Source organism: Engystomops pustulosus, chromosome 1, assembly GCF_040894005.1.
Source record: "Engystomops pustulosus chromosome 1, aEngPut4.maternal, whole genome shotgun sequence".
Taxonomy (NCBI): Eukaryota; Metazoa; Chordata; class Amphibia; order Anura; family Leptodactylidae; genus Engystomops; species Engystomops pustulosus.
This window is the reverse complement of record NC_092411.1, coordinates 246433529-246451280: the sequence shown is the minus strand read 5'-3', so window position 1 is coordinate 246451280 and position 17752 is coordinate 246433529.

Genomic DNA, 17752 nt, shown 5'->3' with positions numbered 1-17752 from the left:
TTCTCATTCAACTCCCTAATTCTGTACTATTTAGTGCCCCTAAATACGACCCTTTAAAAATAATAGTGCAGTACAAAAAATATGTACATTTAAATGGAGCCTAACTATCTTGGGTCCATTACCTTGAATGTTAAGGAAATTGTTAAGGAAAATGTTAAGGAAATTGTTAATAACTAAATAGTATTAATGGAATATTTTACATGTGAGACATGCATGCACATACAGAGTAGAATGTGAACTAAACTCTAATCTCCTAATGTTTTCCAAATTTTCATATGTGATTCCTCCCTTTGAAAACATACAGAATGATGCCAATATTTTGCTGCTTGTTTTTTTTCCCAAGTGTTTTGTCACTTTCTGTTCTGCAGCCACTTGTCAGAACTGCTCCTCAGCATCAGTAAAATGGGGGACTAATGCCTACTCGCTGAGGACATCACATGACCTGCCCCTTCTCTCTTTGAAATAAGCAGGGAGCCCCTCCCCTCTGTGAAAACATATCTACGACATATGCAAATTTTAATAGTAATAGTCAAGTCTCAACATAATAACAGAATTATTTCAGTGTTTTTATAAAACAGATGTCCAGGATCCTACTATTTATAAAGGCCACAGGGGTGTAAAAATAGCAATCTACTGATATGCAGCCTATATGCAGATGTATCCGGCGAACTGTTGTTCTAATATGATACAATAGGTAGCTTGTGCTAGAAGTAACAAGAAAAGGATAGTGTAGCCACACATAGACATATTTTGGATAGCAAACATGGCAGTTTCAATTCCATTCTCACATTATGATAGAAAATATGTGAGTGTCCAGCCAAAATGTAAGGTAAGGCGGCACTCTTCTTTCATTCCTTCATAAAACTTTGGCTAGAAATACACTACCACTCAAAAGAGTTGCAAATGAAAACGAGTTGCAAAATGAAAATAGAAAATATAGTCCATTGACAAGGTTTGAAATATTTCTTTTTTCATTTGAAATAATAATGTTTTCCTTCAAACTTTTATTGAAGATACATCCCTTTACTGCAGTTATAGCATGGCAGACCTTTGGCTTTTAGTAGTTAATTTGCTGAGGTAATCTGGAAAAACTTCACCCCATGCTTCCATAAGCATACATAAATTACATTGGCTTAATGGGCACTTTTTGCATACCGTATGGTCAAGCTGCTCCCACAACAGCTCAATGGAGTTGAGATCTGGTGACTGGGCTGGCCACTCTAATACAGATAGAATACTACCTGCCTGCTTCTTCTCTAAATAGTCCATGTATAATTTGGAGGTGCTTTGGGTCATTGTCCTGCTGTAGAATGACATTGGCTTAAATCAAGCACTGTCCACAGGGTACAGCATGCCATTGCAAAATTGAGTGATAACGTTTCTTATTAAAAATCCTCTTTGACCTTGTACAAATCTCCCACTCTACCAGCACCAAATTAATCCCAGACCATCACATTTCCTCCACCAGGCTTATCAGATAGCATATTTTTTGGCATCTTTTCAGTTGTTCTGTGTCTCATAAATGTGTGTTCCAAACATCTCAAACTTAGATTTGTCTGTCCATAACACTTTTTCCAATCTTCCTCTTCTTCCAATGTCTGTGTTTTTTGACATTATTATTCTTTTCCTTTTATTTGCCAGTCTCACATAAGGCTTTTTCTTTGCCACTCTGCCCTGAAGGCCAGCATGCTATAGTTGCCTCTGGAGTTGATACTGGTGTTTGGCGGGTACAGTTTAATGAAGCTATCAGTTGAAGACCTGTGCCTTGTACCTTAGCTGTGGAGCAGGGCCCCCACTTCTCTTTCTACTCTGGTTAGAGCCTGTTTGTGCTGTCCTCTGAAGGGAGTAACATGCACCAATGTAGGAAATCTTCTATCTCTAGACAACTTGCATGGAACGGCCTTCATTTTTAGGAACAAGAATAGACTGTTGAGTTTCACATACAAGTTCTTTCTATGGCCTTTGTGAGAGTTTCATAGAACAAACAAATGTGATGCTCCAGATTCTCAACCAGCTCAAAGGAAGGTCAGTTTTATAGCTTCTGTAATCAGCCAAACTGTTTTCAGCTGTGCTAACATACTTAAACAAAGGTTTTCTAAACATCCATCAGCCTTCTTACACAGATAGTAAACACAATGTATCATTAAACCAATGGAGTGGTGGTTGTTGGAAATAGGCCTATATATACATATGTATATATTTCAGCCAGAATAGTCAGTTGAATTTATTATTCATTTAATGTTAGCTTTATTGAAAGAAAATATTCTTTTCTTTCAAATATAATGAAATTTCTAAGTGACCTCCAAACATTTAGTGTATACCATATATACTCGTGTATATGCCGAGTTTTTCAGCACAAAAAATGCGCTGAAAAACCTCGGCTTATACACAAGTCAATGATTAAAAAAAAAATTAATACTCACCCTCCGGTGTCCCCGATGTTCGTCACGGCTCCCGGCGGCTCCCGGCAGCTCCCCGTGTCTCCTCTTCTGTCTTCTATCTTCTCTTGCCGGCAGAGTCGCGTCCATGCAATCTGCCGGCTGTCGCACACTGTGATGCAGCGCTGTCGCCGCTGATGACGTCATCACAGTGTGCGATGGCTGGCGTGATCTCCCGGCCAGAGAAGATAGAAGAGTGAAGAAGCCGCCGGGAGCCGCGATGGGGATCGGAAGCCGCCGGGAGCCTCGACGAACATCGGGGACAATGGAGGGTGAGTATTAAGTTTATTTTTTTATCTGTATGCTACACAGGCTGTATACTGATGGGGGCATACTGTATACTGATGGCGGCAGGCTGTATACTACTAGGGGCAGGCTGTATACTACTGGGGGCAGTGCTGTATACTACTGGGGACTGGCTGTATACTACTGGGGGCAGGCTGTATACTACTGGGGGCAGGCTGTATACTACTGGGGTCAGACTGTATACTACTGGGGGCAGGCTGTATACTACATGGGGGCAGGCTGTATGCTACATGGGGGCAGGCTGTATACTACATGGGGCAGGCTGTATACTACATGGGGGAAGGCTGTATACTACATGGGGCTGTTGTATGCTACGTGGGGGCTGGTTGGCTGTATACTACATGGGGGCTGGTTGGCTGTATACTACATGGGGGCTGGCTGGCTGTATACTACACCCTCGGCTTATACTCGAGTCAATATGTTTTCCCAGTTTTCTGTGGTAAAATTAGGGGTCTCGGCTTATACTCGAGTATATACTGTACTTACCCCAGTAATTATTTAATTGATAAATGATACATTGGTTATGAAGGAAGTATGGTACATTAAAGGACAGGTAAATTAATATTATTAACAAAACATTAATACTCATGGATTATTTTAAATTTGGGAGTTCCACTGAAAGTATACCCATTAATATCATCACAAATGTCCTCCTTTATACCTGTGAAACACATAATTGTACATGAATTGTGTTTAATAACCCATTTAAAGACTTCTTAAATCATATGCCACTAACTATTCTTTTATAACAAAAGTGATAGTTCCCATAAACTTTTATCTTTATGTCAGAAGACTTGAAAGTCTGCCCATCTTCAACAAAGATGATATATTCTTTATTTAAACAAAAAGTCGATTGACTTTAGTGAATTACAAACAATACCCTTGAATAATGAATTTTCATATCTTTTTCTTGGTGTAAAAAAAAATCAAACATTTATACAAAGTAAAGATGTTCTCACTCAAAGAAGTTAATCAAAGGCTTTCTTTGTTTTGAAGTGTTTGTTTTTGACAGATTTAGGAATGATAGAGGTTTTGTGCACTCACTGTCCTAAGGAATTACTTCTGAAATGTCCTCATGCTAGTTGTCAATCTACTGGTCATCGCCATTTAACAACAAAGACCATGAAAGTTGTCTGCAAGTCCCTCTGTACGAGAGCAGTTTACTTTCTCAGCAGGCCACTGCACAGTAGGATATTTAAAAATGTAATAGGATAAAAGATTCATTAGTGTTTTAACTACTTTCTTGAAACAATTGTGTTAAACCTTTTATGTTATGATTTTAAAATTCAAGGTCAATTGAGAAACCGTAAAGCACATGTAAAATCAAGGTTAAATATATACAAAAGTTGAAAAAGTCATAATGTTACTATCATATTGTTAAATAGGCAACTATTAAATAAAGCTAAATTGAGTTTGAGTTTACTAGGTTAGATATATTATAAAACCTACTTCATATTAAAACATAAAATTTTGTATGTAATTAACCCATTAAAATTCTCTAGGACTCTTAATAAGCTTTTCAGAAATACCTTACCTGTTTCCAAGCAATCTGTTATTTTGGAGAAAAATAAAATAAGCAGAGACTAGATTACCTAGGGTGAAAAAACTATCATTCTATTTTGATGTTTACATTTTATAAACCAAATTTTCTTCTATTATTTTCTTCCATCAAGTTCTTTATTATACTTCATTGTCTGACACAAACCTTCTAGAAAATAGCAGACTGGACAGAAACAGTGATTATAAGATTTATTAAACTCATCTAAGCAGTTTAAGTTCTGACTATCATAAATGATAAATATATCATATTTATTATCATAACTAAAATCAGTCAGGCTGCAACAATTTCAGTTAGCCCTCTTTTTGGATGCATAAAAGATTTGAAAAAATAAAAAGTCCTGCAGCTGTATCTCATACAAAAGCAACAACCATACATGATAGATCCATCGGGGGGAGTTTTTCAACTGCAACTTGACTTTTCTTTCACATATTTCCAAAGCCTTAAATATTACTTTTGAGTAATTAGAAAAGGGAGAGAGAGATAAATATAGAACCATACAGGTTTGTCAGGATCGGACTGGCCCACCACTGCTTTCACTGGCACACCAGTGGGCCTGTCGGACACCATCAGCTCCGCCTCCTGCTGCCACTGACTCTGCCCCTTGATGGTAGTGTCAGGACTTCAACTCTACTGTAGCTGTGATGCTGGCAGACAGGGAGTAATGATGTCAACAACTGTCGGGATCACAGCACAGAGGAGAAAGAGTAGATAGAAAGGGGACAGGTGAATATGTGGTGTTTATTTTTCTATTCATTTGATACAAAGAAAAGAGAATGAGTGGGAGCCATAATAAGGGGGGTATGAGAGGGGGCCAAAAATATGGTGGGTATGAGACGGGAACTCATACTTTAAGGGGGTAATGAAATGGGGTCCACAATATACAGGGGATATGAGAGGGGGCCTACAATATGGGAATATAAGAGGAAGTCCACATAATGGGAGGACCAAAATGGGGAGGATATAAGTGGGGGTTTACAAAATGGGGGTATATTAGAGGTATAAGGCAAAGCTGGTGAGTACTTTCTCACTACATGCACTGAGATAGTGATGGCCAGTCATTGTAAACAGATGGGCTTGGTTTTCTTCGTGAATGGCGTTTATTAGCATGCTTCATGCAGCATGACAGCTGGTCATCCCAACAGTTTGGAAGCACCTGCATCGACATGGGTATTATTTTTTGCTCATTTATTTGATACAGAAAATAGAAAAAGTAAAACATTACTCCTCCTTTGTGGATATATTTGCATAGATCAGGCTGTCAATAATATGCCAACTGAGAAAAAAATAAATAGAATTTACCAATCCAGTGAGTATTGTTATCTAATGAATAGATAGTTATAAAATTAATCATTTGTAATCGAATGTCATGGATTTTAATAATTTTTAAAATATTTTAACAATTATTATTTATTCTTGGATTAGTATTTATATGACTTCGACTCCTTTTTCCTGTTGTTTTAAACATTTTTCTGTATTTGTGCACTAGTGTTTTAACTACAGAGGAAACTTCTCTTCAGCTGCACACATTACATGACCATGTCAATAAGATAAGCTTCAAAGGGGCATTGTGGTGTAAACAAAAGGAAGACAGAAAAGTGGAAAGACATTGTTAGTAAGGTTGAAAACAACAAAGGTCCATCATATTTAACCTGTTATTACATTTCATTATTTCTAAAAGTGTTGTATTGATCCAGAACATGGGAAAAGAAAAACTATAAACAACACTATTTATCTCCTGGTATCTTCTTGGTAAATTAGTTTCTTGATCTCTCTCTGTGAATATGTGCGAATATATATATATGGTCTGAAACAACTATCTCTTATCTATATGATACACAGATTCAAATGTAGACAATCACAAACTATAAGGTTTAAGTATTCATAAGCTAAAGGATATGGAGCATTGTAAACTTCAAGAAATATAATTTTTTTTCCCCCATATTTAAACCATTCCTATGATCTGTCATCTCAATTGTCATCTATTTGAACGTGACTTTTTTTTTGAATGAGGTTTATTTTTTTAATGACACAAATGTTGAGGTACAGGGAGAATTCACATAATGTAATGAAAAAAACCTTTATTTTAGTTTTGTGTAAGACTCAAATAAATGTTTTGTTTATACTTTCTATATTCAAAGCTGGTTTCAACCATGTAGAGGAAAAATATTTGTTGGTTCAGTTGATATTTCACTTTATTGGTTTTAGTTTATTTAGTAAGGCTAAATTCACACTGCCGTGAGCCCTCCGCACCGTAGCACGGCGGGCACACGGCAGCGCGGGGAGTGGAGGAGGAGGTGAGCGCCGCTCACCCCGCCCCTCTCCATAGGAATTAATGGCGCACGGCGCCGTAATACGGGGAAAGACAGTACATGTCCTATCTTTTCCCGGGCTACGGAGCGGTACGGTGCCGCACGTGTGCTGCACCGTACCGCTCCCGTACAGGGCCATGAGCCCATAGAAGTGTATGGGGGACGTAAATCGGCCGTATATACGTCGGCCGTATATACGTCCCCCATGCTGTAGTGTGAAAGTAGCCTAAGTCTAAAATATGTTTCCTAATAGCTCACAATAGATTATAAAACTTGTGAAAAACAACTATAAGTTCCCCTCAATTGAGCTACCTTTTTGAGCAAAAACAAACATTATACATCATGTAGATCTATTAAGTGTGACCATGACACATCTAACATGACACAAGTAAATTAGAAGAGTTGACTACAGTATATGATTACTACAGTGTATGCAATACATGTATATCAATTCAAACATTGCTTATAACCTCAATGTCTAAGTAGTTTAACATCCGTTATAAAAATTAACCCTAGTCCTGTCAATTGTAGTGAAATTTTAGCCAATACATAAGTTGATACGCCTGGATAATGCACATGCTCAGCTATTACCACTATGGAATTTCATTGCCTTAATTTCTGGAGATTTCATTTATACAAAGGCAACTTGGACACCCTCACTGCAAATTTCAGAATTTGGCCATAGCGAAAGTCATGTTGCCTGTGCTATACAAGTACCTGATATAACAGGAAGGTAAACATGAGTGGATGGGCTTTATAATTTGTTTTGACTTATTATACTTTTATTTCAATTGTCTGTCTGTGTGTACTTTTCATAAAAACACAGGATAAGCCACAATGAAAAGTTTTTCATTGTATTTGTTTATTTTTTTAAATACCATGTCAGAACTTGAAAATTGTTCCGATGGGATCAGGTTTCAGGCTTCTTGCTGGAAAACCACACCCAGTGCTGCTTGTGATTGACAGCTCCATTTCTGATCCTGGGAAAGATGTGTGTATCTTTGTACTTGTTTTGCCTGCAGCTGCGGTTTGAGTGATGGATGGCTGAGCCTGTCAGTGCTGGAGGTAGTGTCCTTTACTGCCTTATATTCTGCCCAGCCCCTTCATTGGGTGCTGGTTATTGCAGTCTAATCTGGTTATCTAGTGCTCCTGCCATTGCGTGTCTTGCTATTCTGTGCATTGACTTCTGCTTTGCCTACTGACTATTCTATTTGCTATACGATTCTGTACCTTTGCCGCCATCTTGGTTTTGACCCGGTTTGTTTGACTCCACTTGTCTGTCTCTATCTGTTGTTTGTCCCTCAGTATCATTTATCTCCTAGTGTGACCCCACTTTCCTGTCTGTCTTGTGTCGGTTTCTGTTACCAGTGTGAACACAGACCTATATCTGTATTCCTGTTACCTGTCCGCTCCACCATCCAGCAGCTGCCAGATGAAGTAACTCTTCCCTGTCATCTTGTCGGGTCACTCAGGGATCCTCAGGTTCCTGATAGTGGGTTCGCCCTTACCAGGGCAGTTTATCTGCTTTAGGCAAGGCCTAAGCCTGCAGGGATGTCGCAGGGTGACTTCGCCCCTACTTCCCTAGTCTGACAGCTAGCGCCTAGCCTGGTTGTGGTTTTGCGGTTGCTGGACAGGTACTGACATACCACAAATAAAATCTCCCCATTTTGATAAGGAATGCTGACTTATGAAATCTGTACAAGAACGATTATTACAATTTTCAGTTAAAACTTTGAATAAATAAAATCACTGGAAACCTGATGGTTTTAAGCACTAACTTAACTGTAAAAGGGCACATTGCTGCATAGTAATGTTGCAAAATGATGTAAAGCAAATCTGTTTGACTGAATTGCAGACCATCTTTAAGAGATTGCCAGTATGTACCAATTTAAATGGCACATAACTTGATCAAAGTTGCAATGAAGGAAGCACATACGGTTTATTGACACAAAACTGGCTCAACTAACATCTAGATTTTTAGTTAATAGGACGCAGAAACAAAAATAAATTAAATAAATAGAGAAAAAATGAGTAAATTGGAAAGCATACAAAGTGCTCCCTTATAGCTCGGTAATTTCCTCAGAAAGCCTCACAGAAATTTGCTTAAGTAAAAAAAACATTGCTCTTCAAGTCTTGTTCAATTTCTTATTGTTCACTAAAAATGCTGAGGATCAACTGTAATGGTGATAAATCATTGCTTAGTCTTAATTATAGAAAATTGATAGAAAGTGGTTTCAGCTCCTGGAACATTGGGGCCAACGTATAACTGGCACATTGTGCACTAGTCTTAATAATTCTGGCATGTCCATGCCGGGTGCACATGACTAAGAGGTTCTAACCTCTTAATTCTAAAGTAATTCCAGCGCAGCACTTATGTCCTACCTGGCATTGATTTCATATTTAGCCTATCTCAGTGTTTTTGGATTGTCTAGGGCCCTTCCCACATGCCCATTTTTAAAAACATGTTGCATGTGGTAAAAAAAAAATTAAATTCCAAAACTGCCACTTTTTCATCCCTTGTACACCAGAAAAGTGCAGCATAAGGCATAGTGGGGTGATAGTGTGCCAAAAAAATGCGATGATATCGCAATGGCAGTGTTGCAGCAAAGGCAATTTGAATGAAAACCATGATACCATAAAATCAATATCAACATACATGTATTTACATCCGGGATCATCTATCCAACGATTTCCAACATTTAGAAGGGTTTTTTGGAGCACATGATTGGATTTTGGCGCATCGGCGCCGGTTTTCATGTGACAGAAATCGGGGGACGGTCCGTCAGATGATCCAACGGATTCAGACTAAGCGTGGGATTGAACATTCAAATTTGTCTTGCAAGCCAAGCACTTACATGTACTGGGAAGAAGAAGGTGAACTCCGGCGGACCTGAGCGGGGAGTGACACATGCTGAATATTGGGAGCAGGATCTACGTGGAATGCGGTACAGTGCAGGATCATCGGGGAACGCACCTCGGGGATCGCAACTGGGACAAGTAAGTAAATGTGCCCCATTGTGTTTGGATTGCATTTATATCTTGTTTGTGTCTACATCATGTTCACATTACATTTGCATTTGCATCACTTTTGGGTTCATATCACATTTACAGTTATGTTTGTATTAGCATTGCACATACATGTGCCCGGTGACGTTTTTACAGTGCATTTTTGTTTGCATTGCATTTGTTAACACTGCATTTGCACTAACATCTGGTTTACATTGTGTCTGCACTTACATTGGGTTTACATCTCACATCATGTTTACATTTGCATTTACATTGTGTTTACATCTATATCCCATTTACATTGCATTAGGATTGTGTTTGTGGTGACATCACATTTGCATATAATATGCGGTAACATTGTGTTTATGTAAATGAGGTGTAAACACAATGTAAATGGAATATAAGTGGAATGTAAACACAATTTACTCTATCACCTTCTCTCTGACATTAGAGTGACTGGATTATAATGGTTAGATACTGGAACTGATACCTCCACAACCGTGGGGGATAAAAAGAAAAAAAAAGTGACCCTGATTCTGTGTAGCAGCCCCCACAGAATGGTATGTTCATCAACACTTGTGTTGGGTTCTCTTAAAGCTCTGTAATGAATGAGAGTATTAGCTAGTCAACATTTTGAAAAAAATTGTCTAAAGCAAATCAGAAAGAATCCTGAAGAATTCCATGTACCGAATTTATGAACCAATGAACAGATCAGCTAATCCCTTCTTATAACTAACCTAGAAGTATTGGAGCATCTGGGAAATCGAATTAAATTCCAAACCAGGACTATTTGGAATAACCCGGAATAATTTTATTTATTTTTTTTGACAAATATTTTATCAAAGTATATAAGGCATTGCATTTAGTACCCAGAAAGGGGGTGAGCTTCATGGTGATTGCGAATTTCACACTTATTTGAAGTATGTTTGGTTCTAACATGGAGTCTAATAGTGTGTGTGTTTTATGGGAGCCACATGTTCACACGTGATCTTAAAGGGAGCCTGTTAACAGAAATGACCCTAATAAACCACTTAGAAGCTTATCATGCAGATTGAGACCTTCCGATGCTGTTTATGACCAAGAATGGTATCATCCAGAAAATATACTTTAAAATGAGCTGAAAGTCATGGAAGTGGAGAGATCAAAGTGGAAGTCACACTCTCCCCACCACAAAAAGCTGTGTATTCTTTAGGTGAATGATTCATTGTGTTCCTGGACATAGAGACATCCATCCCAGAAGAATTGGGAATTCTGAGCTGGGGAGAGTTTGACTTCAGTGCTGATTCATTGCCTTAGTGACTAAATGCAATTAGTTTACATATCACATTCTGGATAATTCCTGAACTCTTGGCCATAAATGAAACAATGAGATGATTAGGAACATTTTAATCTGTATGATAAGGTCATGCTTGCTGTTTATTGGGGTAACTTCTTTTGACAGATTCCCTTGAATTATATATTGAGCAAGCTGTGTTATTTGGTGAAACAAATAAGATTTAAAGTGGTTGTCTAGGGGGCCAATAGGCATTTCCACCATTCTGGTACCTCTTCTCTCCGTCCCTGCTGCATTTGATTTCCTGGATGTCTACAAACAGAACAAGAAACACTAGGAGAAGCCGATCACTCAATGACTAATGAGTTATGACTATCGTTAGCTAGTAAATGGTTGAGTGGACTCCTCAAGTGTTTTCTATTCTGTTAGGAGAGAGGTAATAGAGAAGTGGGAAAGCAGATGCTGTAAGTACCATATTATCATACTATTGGCCACAAATAAAACACCATTTTAAATATTTATATTTATTAACCCCTTAGGGACGAGGCCCTTTTTCATTTTTGCATCTTTTTTTTTCACTCCCCACCTTCAAAAGTCTATAACTTTTTTATTTTTCCATGTAAAGAGCGGTCTATGGGCTTGTTTCTGCATAACAAAGTGCACTTCATAGTGATAGTATTCAATATTCTATGCTGTGTACTGGGAAGCGGAAAAAAAATTCTATATGCAGTGAAAATGATGAAAAACACATTTGCCACATTTCTTGGGGGCTTGGATTTTACAGCTTTCACTGTGCGCCCAAAATGACATGTCTACTTGGGTCAATATGATCACGTGGATACCAAATTTGTATAGGTTTCATAATGTTTTCATACATTTACAAAAATTAAAACCTGTACAAAATAATATTCTTCATTTTGCCGTCTTCTGACGCTAATGATGTTTTCAATGCTTCTATTTTTAGGATTGTTGCATTTTTTATATTTTTTAAAATGGCAAAAAAATACCATTTGCGACTTTGGACGCTATTTTCGCAGTGAAAAAACGTTATTATATTTTGATAGATCAGGCATTTTTGGACGCAGGGATACCTAATGTGTTTATGTTTTTATTGATTATTTATATTTATTTGACTAAAGGAAAGGGGGGGGGATTTGAATTTTTAGGTTTTTTTATTATAATTTTTTTTTTAACTTTTTTTTATTTTTACTTTTACTATTTTTCAGACTCCCTAGGGTACTTTAACTCTAGGTTGTCTGATTGATCCTAGCATATACTGCCATACTACAGTATGTCAGTATATGGGGATTTTGCACACCATCTATTACAATGTGCAAATAGCACATTGTAATAGATAGCCTGGATCATGATAGCCTCGGATCAATGTGTGACCCGAGGCTGTCATGGCAATGGATCGCTGTTCCCCAATGACGTCATGGGGAGGGACGATCGGAGCCAAAATGGCACACCATGCTAGCACAATTCGCGGGTGTTATCGACGGGGGTTTGCTTCATTGTGAAGCAAACGCCCGTTGAACATGAAGAGGGCTCAGCCCGTGAGCCCTCTTTATACTCCCCCATGGGCAACAAGACGTAAGGGTACCTCTTATTGCGCTATGGGGTTAAAAACATTATAAATAAGATAATATAAGGGAAAGTATATTAATCGTAAATATATTTTCGAAAAATTCATAATAATGGATAAAATGATATATGACATACATTTTTAAGTGCTGTTTCCTTAATTTAATTTGAAAATTTTCTGATTTATGCAAATTCATTAAAGACTTACTGAGGCGACAGCTTAAAGTTAATCTGCAGAACAAAATTCAGGAAATACTGTATTTTTGTCTTTTTTAACACTTACAGTATATTAAGTCTGCACTTTTACTAAAATATAGTTGAAGCTACTGAATTTTAAAGATGGAAATACAGATGCTCTAACTGGAGAGCTACAAGTATACAATACTCATTATCAAAGAAGGAATTTAAAATGAATAAAACATATTGTACATTCCTATAATGTGATTTCAGTAGGGGTAATTACTTTGTAATGACTATAGTGTACAGTATAAATCACAGGTTTATACTTGTGATTATATTACATCATGCTAGACGGATCATAAACAGTCATTACTATTTTAAGAAAGGATCTATCATGTTTCTAAAGGGAAAGCTGCACACAGCTACTATTTTCAGAACTGCAATGCTTCGTAGGGGGTCATTTATCTTTAGTCGGGGCATTTGTAAACGTCTTTTCTTATTTTTTGCAGGTTTTGGACTTAGAGGTTGATATACTAGGCAGGTGAGTCTATCAGATTTTTATTAAAAAGTTGCACAAAAGTCTCAAAATGTTCTAAAACTTCTTCTGGAGTTTATTTTTGACCTTTTAAAACCATGATTTGTCTTTTCATTTATCTTTCGCTCCCCACCTTCAAAAATTATTTATTATTTACTATTCCATGGCTTGTACTGGAAAGCAGGAAAAAACGGGTGAAAAAGCACATTTTCTATTGGCCACAGTTTTTATGGCTTTTACATTACACTCCAAATGACAATTTTACTTCATTCATTGGTTCGGTATGATACATTTATAAAGGTTTTATTGTGTTTTAATATATTTTCAAAAATAAGAACAATGTGTACGAAAAAAATTGCCATCTTCTGACCCTAATAACTTTTTCCTACTTTGGTATACAGAGCTGGGTGAGGTGTAATTTTTTGAGAGATGATCTGATGTTTTCATTACTTCCATTTTGAGGACTGTACAACCTTTTGCTAACTTTCTGTTACATTTTTTTATATGTTGCAAAATGGCAAAAAAGTGGTTGTTTCAGACGTTTGGCTGCTATTTTTAACTTTTAACTTTTATGATTTAACTTTTATTTTGATATCCATTCTAGGGAAAGGGGGGTGATTTAAACTTTTAGGTTTTATTTTATTTTTTTTTAAATGTACTATTCTTCAGACCCCCTAGGTTACTTTAACCCTAGGTTGTCTGATTGATCCTACCATATACTGCCATACTACAGTATGGAAATATAAAGGTATTTTCCACATCATCTATCGCAATTGTGATAGATTTGCCTGATGAGACAACCTCAGGATTTAGCATGACCCTCGGCTTTCATGGCAACAGTTTGACGCTCCACAATAACATCAATGGGAGCAACAATCAAAACAAAAATGACAGTGCCTCCGGCATTTAATAAAAGAGAAAATTCTTAGATAAATGACCACTATTAGTGTTGCTGAATAGACAGCACTACTGAAATACAGTACAGCGTAGAGCTGCAGGGATTTATAGTAAAGTTGTAGAAACTTGTACAGCATAGTACACTCTACAGCTGCACAGCTTTACAGTAAAAGAAGCGCTTATATTACTACACTACAGAGCTGCATAAACCTCTCCATATATTATAGAGCTATATAGACCTCTCCATATATTATAGAGCTGTATAGACCTCTCCATATATTACAGAGTTGTATAGACCTCTCCATTTATTACGGAGCTGTATAGATCTCTCCATATATTACAGAGCTGCATAGGCCTCTCCATATACTACAGAGCTGCATAGACCTCTCCATATATTATAGAGCTGTACAGACCTCTCCATATATTATAGAGCTGTACAGACCTCTCCATATATTACAGAGCTGCATAGGCCTCTCCATATATTATAGAGCTGTATAGACCTCTCCATATATTACAGAGTTGTATAGACCTCTCCATATATTATTGAGCTGTACAGACCTCTCCATATATTACAGAGTTGTATAGACCTCTCCATATGTTATAGTGCTGTACAGACCTCTCCATATATTACAGAGCTGCATAGGCCTCTCCATATATTATAGAGCTGTATAGACCTCTCCATATATTACAGACCTGCATAAACCTCTCCATATGCACGCCAGGTAATATCATGTCCTCCTCTTGGTCACACTAGCTTCCACTCATTTTGCACTATTTGTATGGGTTTCTCCATGTTTATCATTTGGCGTCTGTGACCTCTGTTATTATTACAGTATACCTGCTAGCTATATAAGGGCTCTACCTCATTATTACTTTACACCCATTGTCGTTCATTACTGTTCATTACATGTTTGGGTCCCTTATATTGTACATTTTACATTTGTTTATGTATTTTAGGACATATTACCTGGCGTGCTTTTTTGTATCTTTTCTGAGATGCTTCTCAGTCTATTTTATGCATTCCCATTGTTGTTTACTAAATAAAGATTTTCCCTTTTATGTTGTTGCATTGAAGCCTTGTCCTTTCCTCTTGTTTTTATTTATTTGGTATTTTATATTACAGAGATGTATAGACCTCTCCATATATTATTGAGCTGTACAGACCTCTCCATATATTACAGACCTGCATAAACCTCTCCATATATTACAGAGCTGCATATGCCTCTCCATATATTACAGAGCTGTATAGACCTCTCCATATATTACAGAGCTGCATAGGCTTCTCCATGTATTACAGAGTTGCATAAACCTCTCCATATATTATAGAGCTGCATATACCTCTCCATATATATCAGAGCTGCATAGGCCTCTCCATATATTACAGAGCTGCATAGGCCTCTCCATATATTACAGAGCTGCATAAACCTCTCCATATATTATAGAGCTGCATAGACCTCTCCATATATATCAGAGCTGCATAGGATTTAAAGTGAATTTGTTGTAACATACACTGGATAATACACTTATAAGGATTATACACTGTAACGTGCATAATACACTGTAGGTATGTGTTGAAGGGTCAACTAGCATTACCACACTTCAAAACTGCAGGAATTTATAGTGAGGTTGAAGACACATTACTACATTATAGTGCTGTGAGGATACAGCTATACATTACAGAGCTATATAGACATAGATATATGTTACCAAGCTGCACAGCTTTATAATAAAGTTGTAAAGAAATAATCAGGATGCCATATTCCAGAACAGCTACACTACAAATCTGTATATACATAGCCAGCACACTACACAAATATATACAATTGTAGTGGATCGGTAGTCACATACACATGACATTACACTTTATAGCTGTATGAACATAGCTGTGTACACATCTCCAGCACATTACAGAGCAGACTTATTAGGAATCTCTAGTCACATAAACAGGACACTGTAATTCCTTGGTTTACGGACATTGCTGTGTAGACTACAGCACATTATATAATTTTATGGTGGTGCTGAAAGGAAAGCTCACACCACTACTCTACAGAGATGTATACATCTCCAGAACATGACAGAGCTGCAGGAATTTCTGATGAAGTTGTAGACACACATTCACCACACTATATTTCATTGTTGTATTGACATAGCGTTATAGGTATCAAAGCTTTTATAGTGGTGCTGAAGGGACATCCCATATCACCACATTACAGAACTATATAGACATATAGTGGTGCTGAAGGGACATCCCATATCACCACATTACAGAACTATATAGACATCACTGATTGTATAGTGGTGCTGAAGGGAGAGTTCCAATCACTACAGTATAGTACAGACATCTCTCACACATGTGTAGTAGTATTTCATACTGTAGCTGTATGGACATTACAGATAGTATAGTGGTGCTGTAGTGACAGTACATATCCGAACACTATAGAGTAGTATAGATGTCTCCAGCACATGTATAGTGGTGCTGTAGGGACAGCTCCTATGACTACACTATTGAGCAGTATAGACATATCTATCACATGTATAGTGGTACTTCATCACTGTATGGACAGAGCAGTATATACATTACAGATTGTATAGTGGTGCTGTAGGGACAGCACATATTATTACACTATAGAGCAGTATAGACATCTCTAGCACATGTATAGTGGTGCTGTAAGGACATTATATATCAGTACAATATAGAGCAGTATAGACATCTCTAACACATATATAGTGGTGCTGTAGGGACATTATATATCAGTATTATATAGAGCAGTATAGACATCTCTAGCACATGTATAGTGGTGCTGTAGGGACATTATATATCAGTACAATATAGAACATTATAGAAATCTCTAGCACATATATAGTGGTGCTGTAGGGACCTTATATCAGTACAATATAGAGCAGTATAGACATCTCTAGCACATGTATAGTGGTGCTGTAGGGACATTATATATGAGTACAATATAGAGCAGTATAGACATCTCTAGCACATATATAGTGGTGCTGTGGGGACAGCTCCTATGACTACACTACAGAGCAGTACAAGCTGCAGTCACAGCTAGATATAGTTAACTCTTCATGCGTCTCTGTGCTTGGCTGTTAAAATATCCAATTCAATGTTTCTTGCTTCATTCATGCTTTTGCAGGATTGTCATTTGCCTCCTTGTTCTCAAATCCTCCCCTTTACTTTGCAGTCTTTCTAGTGAGTGCCAGCCTGAAGGCAGAAGGAGCTGTGCCACCCACACCCTCCCCACCCTCCAGTGTCTCCCCTCCTCCTACCTTCAGTGGGAGAAGTCCTGACATAACACCTTCATACTTATCCCCAGCACTGCACCAGAGCCGGAGTGCAGCCAGGCAGCAGTACAGTATGTGCCTGCAGGAGGGGCAGGCTACACACACCAGAAGATAGGACAGATCCCTGTGTTATTCATCTCCACCTAATATCTGTCCAGAAGGGGCGGAACTGTAAAGTTTCTACACATGTTGCTTCCATGGGAAGGCTGAAGTGCATCTAAAGTCATCTCTTAAGCTTCTTGCTTGTGTTCATCTGTGCCATCTGTGCCAGCTAGTATATCTGCTCCAAGGTAGGTTACATGATGTCTGCCATCTGAGCAAACTTGTTGTGTGAGCTGAGCTGTGGTCCTCTGAGTGATGCTGCTGTAC